Source organism: Limulus polyphemus, unplaced genomic scaffold, assembly GCF_000517525.1.
Source record: "Limulus polyphemus unplaced genomic scaffold, Limulus_polyphemus-2.1.2 Scaffold3549, whole genome shotgun sequence".
In the NCBI taxonomy this organism is placed as follows: Eukaryota; Metazoa; Arthropoda; class Merostomata; order Xiphosura; family Limulidae; genus Limulus; species Limulus polyphemus.
The window spans coordinates 107,226-118,217 of NW_013669159.1; the positions used below are offsets into that span (position 1 = coordinate 107,226).

The following is a 10,992-nucleotide window of genomic DNA, read 5'->3' on the forward strand; positions in this document are numbered from 1 at the left end:
GTCACACATGGTTGGGAGCCCTCATCCTACCTTTGCATAGACGTCAGTTCCCAACGATGAGATGTTGACTCCATCTTCTCTATTCTGGATAGCCAGTCCCTGATTGCTGTAGGGTGTTGATTTTTGTGTAGTACTCAGGAATTGGAGTGGATCTCAATCTCCAATTCTTGGGTTGTAGGTGAAGATGGTATGACCCTCATCTCACCCTTGCATGAATGTTGGTACCCTGCAGAGTAGGGTATGTTTTGGATGTAGTTGACTTCCTGAGTACAGTCTGATGCACCCTAGCCACTCTACACCTTGCAATTTCCCTGTTTGTTTTACAAATTATACACAAGAGCGACAAGTATACCTGGCTCAGAAGTGGTGTGGTTCCCCTCCTCTGATCTCCAGATCTCTTTCTCTCATCATCAGGGGTATCCTTCGGATGCTTTTGGGGGTGCTTCTGTTATTCTCTTGCACCAGACTCTCTTTCTTCGGTAGAGGAGTGTAGAGGGAGTCTCGTGCATCACTTGAGCATACTATGCTACTATTGGTTAAAAGACGACACATGGTGATTTGCATGAGAGACATGTTGGAATGTACTAATTCCAATAAGGGGAGAGCACAAGGCTTGTGGCATGTGTAACGAAAATGTTTGCATATAGAGGGCTGCACTGAATGAGAATAGCTAATCTTGTGAGAGGAGGTTAAGTACCTATCAAAAATATATTTTCAGTATAGGAAAAATATAACTTTAGAACAAGTTAAAGACTTTACTTATATGAAATATATACTACAAGAGAGTGAGAAATATGATATTAGCATACCACACTAGCACCTAGTAATCTCTATTATTTTCTTCTATCACATTTTCCTGTCTAGGAGAAAAAATAGTTTGAGTGGATCCTTTAAAATACAGATTGGTTTAATTTATTTTTATTTTGCTTTACTATACCAGTACCTTTTAAAAGTATGAAAGAACTAATTGTTTATAAAATAAAAATGGAAGAAAAGTTCTGCAGCTTAAAACTTAATGTTTGAGAGTAGATCGGATAAATTTAAAGCTATATATATATATATGTATGTATAAAGAGATTTTAACAAATGAATTTTCTTGGTGTGGTGAATAAATATTCTTCAGAAACATTCTTCTATTTAAGCTTTACTTCTTTAACATTAGTAAATTATTAATAAATGATGAAGTACTTAAAATAAAATAATTAAGAAACTTAACACACTTTATAAATTCTATTTTCATTTCTAAAATTATAGGAACAGTCTAAGTGATAAATGCATATGATCCAAGAATGTTCATGCATACCTTTGGTGGGTAACTTCACTAAGTTTAGCAGATGTTGATTCTGAACCACTTATCACTGGAGTGGTAGAAGTAGAACGACAAAAAAGGCTAGACATCACAGTTGGGAATGTTTTTTCTTGTTCCAGGGAGAGTGGAAAACTTACCAATGGCTGCTGAAAAACATTAGTTGTCGAAGTGCTGACATGAGAAGCACTGTGTTTCATTTGAAGATGAGTAGCAAGATTGGTTTTTAATGTTACTGATGCTGAAGTTGATGAAGCATAACTGTTATTATCTGAAACCCCTGTAGATAAACACTTCAGATAATTATTCTAAATCTTAAATACCACCAATGAGTCCAAAAATGATTCATATAAGTAAACATGTATTTGTTAAGGACCTATATATAGTTTCACAACAAAATAAATATAACCTGAATGCCAAAAATGAGCATTCTCCCTTTATATAGTTTTGGTATCATGCATGGAGAAATGTAAACAAGCTCACATTTGTTGAGAAACATTTCTAATTCGTGATAAAATACCATTGAATATTGTATTCTCAAAACATAACTAGGGACAAAATATGCAATTATAACAGCAAAACTGTAAACAAATAAATAACAATTGTTTTTTATTTAATCTAGTAAACTTTTTACCAGCTACACTCAATTTTAATATTTTTAGTTATGTTTTTTCTATCTATTCTTCTTCATTATTCTATTTTTAACCTGTTGTTTGTTTATAAATAGTTTAATACTAAGTGTAAACAAATGGCACATATTAACATTTGGATGGTGAATAATAGTCATATATTTACTTTAAAATGAAAGATATGCAAATATAACAATATCATTGTAGTTATTAGTCAGTCAGGTACTGACCCAATGCAAATATTAAGAAATTATTAAATGTAAACTTTACCATGCTGCTGTTGCTGTATTTTTTGTTGTAAGTGTTTTTGAAGTAACTGTCGTTGGTTTAATTTGGTTTCAATTTCTTCAGGACCAGAGCAAGCTGCTGTAGTGATAACTGGTAAAATCGAATTCATAGTCTCAGAACTTGAATGTGGGTTGATAACTGGTAATTGTGTCACTGAGTTCTGCATGCATAATTGGTCCTGCAAAAAGTTTTGATGTTGTTGAAGTTGTATTTGAGACCTGAAACACAGAAAGATTGTTGTAAAACAAAAATATTCTGCTACATGACATCTTACAATACTTTAGTTTTTGTAATCCACTACTAAAGAACTTTGAAAGACAGAAAATATTCTCTTAATAAATGTTAAGTTCATATAGCATTTAGGATTACTCTAAACATGTCTTAAATACTCCACCTTAGCTTTTGTAAACTATATAAATACCTATTAAATGATTAAATATTCCTTGAGAAGAAACTTAATGGAATTAAAGAAAATAATGACATTCTAGAAGAGCATTTAAAACTATACTGAAATTCATTCTTTGGTACAATTTAGTGTATACATGTGTGTATGTGTGTGTTTATACATATATATATATGGGTTAATGGTTATTAATGGTTACAGGTTTGCATAAATAACAGTAAGTATATTGGAACCTTAATTAATCTAATCAATAAACGTTTTCCAACAATTTCATTGTAAATCTTTTACTTTTTATAAGAGTAAGTGAAGTGTTATTACATGAATGGTTATGTTCATTTATCATTAATTAGTATATCTACTATTTCTAAATATTATAAACATGGAACTTTCCAAAAATATCTCAGTATTAGTTTAATAATCAGTAGAATATGTAATTCCACTATATCCTATTTCTGAATTTGATATTGCATCAATTTTCTTGATGATTTTTCATCTTAGCTTGAAAGTTCCATGGTTACTGTAATTAAGTTACTTAGCATATGCTGATAGTCAAATTTTCAAGCATTTTTTCTAAAGTCTTCAGCCACTCCAATATATTCTGTGATTTTGATGATGGTCATCAAACTATTATAACTGCATATTGAATTGGTATTATCATCCTCATCTTCAAGTGAGATTTTTAAGTATATAATTTTGATTTAGTAATCTTATTTAAAAAGGTATTCTGCTGGAGACTTTGGTGCTTTATATATTTATGTTTTGTAATAAACACTGGGTAAGAATATAGTTTTGATTGTACTCCTTTACATACAGATTGAATTTTCAAAGAATGGTGCTTAAGGTAAGGAGCAACAAACTTTTCAAAGGTGACAAAAATAAAATGAACTTGACTTGAAAGGACAACTAAAACCAACACTGAACCATATATATAACATATTAATTGTGACATTACCATTAACTGTGACTTTATTACCAGTTGTAAACTCACCTCTTACTGTAAACTGAAAAATTCCTGTTATTTCATGATCAAAATCATATTATAATGATGCATTTGCTCTTTTATTTATAATCTTGAAAAATATCAAAAAGTAACTGTATTAAATTTGTGTTAGACTCTGATACAACTCCTACTTCGAAGTAAATTTTAAGTTTTTTTCTTTTAAATAATTTGTCAGAAAGCTGACAAACCATGTTTTGATTTATATAGTATATTTTTTATATATATATGTGAATAATGGGTAATTAATGTGGATGATATGTTAATATATGTCCAAATGTTAGAGAAAATAAAACATATTTTGCAGCTAAAAAGTAACTAATTTCTGTATTTCATAGTTAGAGATTAAAAAAAAAAACTTTCACTAACCTATGAAGCTCCCACTGAAGTTCCTCAATGCATTTTTGCTGAAATTTTAGAATGTCTTCCTTAACAGTGCTTTCTTCTATCTCCATTGAATCCGCTTTAATGTTTCTATCAATATCCATTGGATCAACTGATAATGGATGTATTATATTAGTTTTGTGGTATGCCCCAACAGTGTCTTCAGCACTAAGTAAAGCAGCCACAGTAGTGGAAGTATCTGAAGTAACTCCATAAGACACAGGTTGAATGTTACAGCTAGAAGACAGTGTGTCAGGAAGGATACCTCCCACATTTACTGATTCAGATAGAGCACTGCTGTTTACAATGGATGGAACAGTTGTGACAGAACTTGTTGAAGCAACTGTGACAAAACTTGTTGTCTGATAAGAATAAGACTTCAGTCGTTCAATAAGTTGTGTTTTTGACCCTGATACTGGCAACTTTCGTTTCTTTAGCTCAGCTTTTAAATCACTCACTGACAGAAATAAAAAAACAATTTCACAATAAAACTTCCAAAATCTATTTTGTAGTGACCAGTACATGGTGGTTAATAAAGAATGAAAAATAAAGTTAATGTTATACTCTAAATTATACTTTCACCAAGTTTGTGGTTGGTCACTTACTTAAAAGTTGGTTGTCTACTCAGTTGAATGTTGAACTGTGATTGGATGAAATTCCAGTAATTGGTTTATTTGTTTCAGAATTTTTAAGAAAATGTACACAAAGAGTTATCTGTGCAAAGTCATCTTTAGTTTTGAATTGAAAGGCTAAATAAAAGGCATTTAAGTTTATCTCAAGCACAACCATAGAATTAAATGTTAATCAAAGGAAACAGTAAATGTGAGAAAATGTTTGGATTATGATAAACAAGTTATCAACACAGTAGAGTTCACCAAGTACACTGTAAAATTACTGCTTTACAGTTAAAACAAGTTGTGTAAATTTCTCATTAACTCACGTGGTTAATTCACAATTATGTTATATATTTACTAAAGGATTTTAAAACTAAACATTTAGCTTAATTTGCACACATATCAATGATTTAAATACTTTGTATATTTCATTTTATTTCCACTGAACTCATAACTGTTTTACATAAACATTTTATTTGCGAAGAATGGAGATGTGCTTACCTTTCAGAGCTTTTAACTTAGAATAACCTTGCTGAGAGGTTTTGTCATTATTGTCTTTAAACTGAGACTGACTAGAAGGAGTTGGAGGTTTAGTTGAGAATAAATCCTGGCAATTTAGGACTTGATCTTCATTTGGTTTCTGTTAACAAAGTTTTGTAAGTAAAGGATTTTTATTTTATCAGTAAATACTTAACCATTAGATAGAGAGAATGGTAAAAAAAAAAGATTAGCATTTGGACATAATAGTGATACCAATCATGCAGTTACAGTTAGCTATGAAAAATACAGCACAGTATTTAATGTGCTATAATTTTATTTGTCAAATAAGTTAAAACATTCATAACACAAAAAATCCCCTTAGTGGGTCAGTGGTAAGTCTGATGGTATATATTGCTAAAAACTGGATTTTGATACCCAGGATGGGCACAGCATAGACAGCCCATTGTGTAGCTTTTTGCTTAACAACAAACAAACAAAATAAATAATAATGTACATATACTCACTTATGCAACTCCATACATCATGAAGCAGCTAATACTTCATGATAAGAATAGAATATTCACTCTTTTAAGTAGACATGTTTTTAAATGATAATTGCAAATGAGAACTCACTGGAAAAAATACAAGTTAATCATTGAAATTTTAAATGAATAACTAACTAAGCAATCAATTTCTTTCCATTAGTTTTCAAGCAAATAAGAACAAGAAAAAGATACTACAGCTACTAAAGATGTGTTTCAAAATAAACCTAGTGGAATAGATAAAAACTGAAGAAAAAATTGTGACTCGCAAAAAAAAAGATGAATTACTTTAACTTGAACATATATATGTGCAAATTTAGTGATAGCTAAAGTATTAATTTCCCACACAAAAATAATGAACTATCACATGATGTATAAAAATATGTGTTTAATGATCATATAATATTTGTTAAATATATGCACCACATATTGGAATGTTGTATCAAATGCATGAGTATTTTTGGATTCATGTTCAAATAAATTAGTATTTCTGAATATGATTTTTAAGTTGCAAAATAAAGTCTTGGTACACGTAAAATTGTAGTTCATGTTTGCAATCATTTGTTGTGCTTCTGAACCAAATTAGCAAGTTCCATTTTGTAAAATACATACTTTAGGAGAATAAAATATCTGGTATTTTCTTACCACAAGTTGATATGAGAAGAAGTATAAAATAGAAAATGAAATCTTCTATTTACTACAACTATAAAAAAATCATTTATTGATCTGTGGTTCAAAGCCTAGTTTCCAGCATTTAAATTAAGCAACAAACCCATATTTATAATTAAAACTTCAAAATATTTTAACAAATCATTTCCATAGTTATCGTAATCCACAATTCACAACTTTTTAAAAAATAGATTCATGATTTCTTATTATATGTAAATGACTCGAATAAAGGTACTGATGAAATGATGTTACTTGGCTCTTATTTCCACAAAAGTTAAAACCAATTGTTGGTAGTTGTTGTAAAATTATCTTTGGTATTATTGTGATTTACCTGAACAGAAGGTGAAATGAGCTGGGGATCCTTTTTTAGCCACTCCAGTTGGTATTGTAGGAAGAGTTGCTGTTGATGAAGTAACAACTCATATGATGTCTCTACTGGAGTTGACAGTATTGTGTGGGCTTTTTTAACACTTGGAGGGCCCTAAAGATAAATATAAGGTTTTTTCAATAGTTACTTGGAATTATCACATTTCAGTTTTACAGAGTAGTCAGATTAACGAAGATTAATTATTGACATGAATAATATGCCATTGGTTGTATCATTTATCTTTTAATACTAGATAAGAAGTTATTATGATATAATCTGTGGTCACAGTTAAACATTACAACTTTCTCTTGAATAAAGTAAAACACAAATGAAAAAAAAATCTGTAATTTTTACCAAAATTATTACACAAATAACAAAACCCTAATGCACAATTGCACTTTCTTCCAAGTACAGACTACTTTTTATTTAGTACTTATCAAATAAAAAATAAAAGTGTATAAAAATTAACACTATGGAGTAATCATCCATGATAACAAAAACCTATTTTCACCTTATATTCATGGAATTTTATGGTCCTTCTTTTTGATTGAGTTTTTGTCTTAGACTTTTTCTTATTTCTGTTGTTCATATTGCCACTGCAATTGTTGTTGCTGTTCTTGTTCTGACTCTGACTACATATTGTAGTCCATAAGCTGGTTTTGCTACCTTGATTTATTTCTAGGCTTGTAGCAGGAACTGTTTGTAATGACACTGGGGAAGCCACAAGACTACCAGGGGATGAAGTAGATGTCACTTTGTTAGAGCTTGGCATCTCCAGGGTGGAAGCTGGGGATGTCTCACTTGTGTCCAGAGATGGAAAGCTGCCATGGAGTTTAGTTTTTACCATGTTTCAAACTGAATAATACATTAAGTGTACTTATAAAATAATTGGCATACAAAATACATTAATTACCTATTTTTGAAACTGAAAGAACAATATTTTTTTCTCTATACATATGCATGATATCCACTAAAATTAATCCAAATTATTTGTTACACTTTCACAAATAGGAGATTTAGACAGCTTAAAGTAATTCTGGATGACTTTTCCATATATTTTGTAGGATCTTCTAGTAAAAGCTTTGGTAACTGAGGTATGATCTCGTGGTTCATGATTAAGTCTGAGCAATAACTTTTATTGACTTATTTAGATGAAATTCTGTTTTTAAACAATAAATTTTTTACATTTTTTTATTATCAGTTTAAAACAAACATATATATGTATTATTACATTACTAAAATGACAAATTAACCAAGCTAATTTAATCATTCAACTGTTTTTAAACAAAACATCATTATTATTTTTGTAGACACAGCATTCAAGCTGGTTAAATCTCTATGCAAGTTACTTATTGACTACAAACAAATATTCCTTACAAACCAGGCAGCTGTCTAGGCTGTTTTATACATTATGATAATGACTGATGATATATTAATCTAACCTGCTTTGTGTTTGATCAGTTATATCCCGAGGGGATGAAAAAGCTTCATCACTGCTGTTGTCTTCTTCCATCACAAAGCATGGGAATGAATGTTTGGAATTCCCTTCCTCACATGTTTTCTTGTAAGATATTTTTCCCCCTGTGAAACAAAATCAAACAAGTTATTGGCCAATATTTTCCCTTTTTTTATCAGTTTTTAGAAATTATGATCAATTCACAGTAAAAACTAAAATTCAGGTTTACGGCGTGTATTTAATCTTAAATAATTAAATAATCTTATCAATAAAAATTTACGTTCTCATAACTCATTAAAAAATCAATTGTAACCAGTGATTTGATATATGTAATTCAATATTTCGATTTTACCGTTCACATCCTGTGAAAGTCTTTCATCAGTATCAGGAACATTTCTTTTAATCAACTCTACAGGGCCAGGACAACTTAAAGGAAGGTCACTGAGATTATCAGCTAGTTGAGGTTTTTTCAGTTGCTCCTGATTCTCATGAAGACTTGAATCAACTCTAGTGTCTATTGTATAAAAGAAAAAGTATAAACATAAAAATCAAAAACCTTCATACATGGTATATATATCATATGAAACAAAAAAAGATACATGCTGATGAGATTTATCATTTTTACAGAGAGTTAACTGCACTTTAAAAAATTATTTGCATGCTGTATTACCACAGATGCATACCATGGCACTAAAGGCAATATATTTAATGATATAATGAATGTTTATAGATATATATATATTGTTTGTGGCAAATTCCTGACCTTTTGACAGTGAAATGTTATCAGATTAAACTTATGATTAGAAAGAATAGCACAACCCATTCTGAGATGGTGATATTGTTAAATAATATAGAACCAAAGGACACAACATTTCAAAAGAGGGAGCCTTTACTGTCCTTCATTAAATAGAAAAACTTGTATATAAGCAGTCGTCTCTGAAGTTAAACCACAATCAATGCCCATAGTAAAAACTAAGGGTACTGAAGAGAACCTCATAACCTAAAAAGCCATTAACATGATAGCAAATAGTGATTTCATTATGACAAAGGCTCATAAGCCAAAAGCTCCCAGCCATACCCTAAAATCAACTGCTGTTTAAATAAAAATAAAACAACCTAAGAAACTGAAGTCACAGCAATGTAATTTGATCATGTACCTTTAAAGTCCCCCAAAAGCAGTTCCAATGAACGTTTTTGCTTTTGGCTTGCTTAAACTGGTGTTGAAAGTTGGTGTTTATATGTCTGTGTAAAACTTTACAATCTGTAATCTAAAAAATGACCATATCATTTTTTGCAGAAGCTTGTTACAAAGAAATTGCAGTGTTGGGTAACAATGATCATGACCAGTAAATTAAGCATGTTTGATAATGGAGGAACCAGTGTCAAGGGTAACATGGTACTTAGCACATCATCCTTATAAAGTGTGATTAACCCTTAGTGTTTAGGACAATAATAATAATTTATCTTTCTAATAATTACAAATACATAGAAAACACCTTGTATTACTGAAAATATTTATCATATAGAGATTAGCTTCAAAATATTATTCATTAATGTTAGTAGGTAAGAAACTGGTATTTACGAATTACACTTAATTACTTGTTTACAACTGTTGCGTATAATTTTTAATCAGATATTGCTTTATTATCTAAATTCAAAATGTGGTACACAAAACCTTTACAAGATTACTAAAGAATATATTAAACATAGTTCAGAATTGTTTTTATGTATTTAACTTTTTAAGATATCTTGTAATTACGTATTTGGAACATTAAGATTCATTAAGTTTTGTAAGAAGCTTATTTTTTCCACAAAAAAAATCTTTATTAAATATGAGTACAAATGAAAAAGGTCTGTGTCATTATTCTTTTAAACATCTAACAACAAAATGAGAGCTAAAGTAATATTAATTTATTAATAGCATTTATCTTTATATTTAATTGTATAATATAATGGTAAACAATTTCAGTATGCAGTGTGTAAAATATTCAATTATTCAAGTTTTTAGCACTGTTTTATTCAATTAAATGTCAACAAAAGTCATCAGAACACAACTTTATATACAAGATAAATATAAGTCATCAAAACATAGTTTATTTCGCCTAAACAAAAGTTTTCTGAATACAGTTTATTCAGCCTAAATAAAAGTCATTAGAATACAGTTTATACAGCCTAAACAAGAGATATCAGAACATAGTTAATACAGCTTATGTTACTCTTTGAAATATTTTGTTACAATTACAAATTTGGTAATCATAAAAAAATCAAACTCAACAAAAATTATAATTAACATTACTTAAACTGAACCAAACTGAGATATTTAACAGAACATCCTTTTTTTACAGTGAACAAGGAAACAGATTTCCTGGCTGTATGCCAATGAACACATAAAGAGTATTTTTAACAAATAAAGTATTGTATTAATATCACCCAATGAATGTGGCATTTCTTTGGAAATAATTTGTTTCTAATACAATATTAAAATTGATAATGAAATTAATGTATTTGATTAGCAGCCTTCAGTTTAATTAATATACTGTTGCGTCAGCGAGGTCACGTGACTAGTATCACGCCACTTCTTTCTCGAACCTTCGTGAATTGTCGGGAGATTACTAGGTCGGGGGTAGCTGGTATATATAAGATGGTCACAACGTGAGGGGACAATGTGTAGGTAATGAATAATTGAACTGCAGTCAGAAAGTACAGTGTAATTGAGTATTGTCGAGCACGAGCACGTGAGACGTTCTAGCGTTTTTTATAGAACGACTGTTGAAATTAAGTGTATCGGTAAAGTTCTATTCGGAAAGAATAAACCAGTTTTATTTAAGAAAGGACTTGTGTCGTTAAAGTTTTGTTG

At 30.0% G+C, this 10,992-nt stretch overlaps 1 protein-coding gene across 1 annotated transcript in view; it reads left to right on the forward strand.

The window, feature by feature from the left end:
• Positions 1 to 2,883, forward strand: part of LOC106469568 (thymidine kinase, cytosolic-like) — a 52,890-nt gene extending 50,007 nt beyond the window's left edge. The window contains exon 9 of the transcript XR_002612873.1: positions 1,255 to 2,883. The gene's annotated coding sequence lies outside the window, so the exon portion shown is untranslated. The remainder of the gene's footprint in view (positions 1 to 1,254) is intronic.
• The last annotated feature ends 8,109 nt before the right edge of the window (positions 2,884 to 10,992 follow it).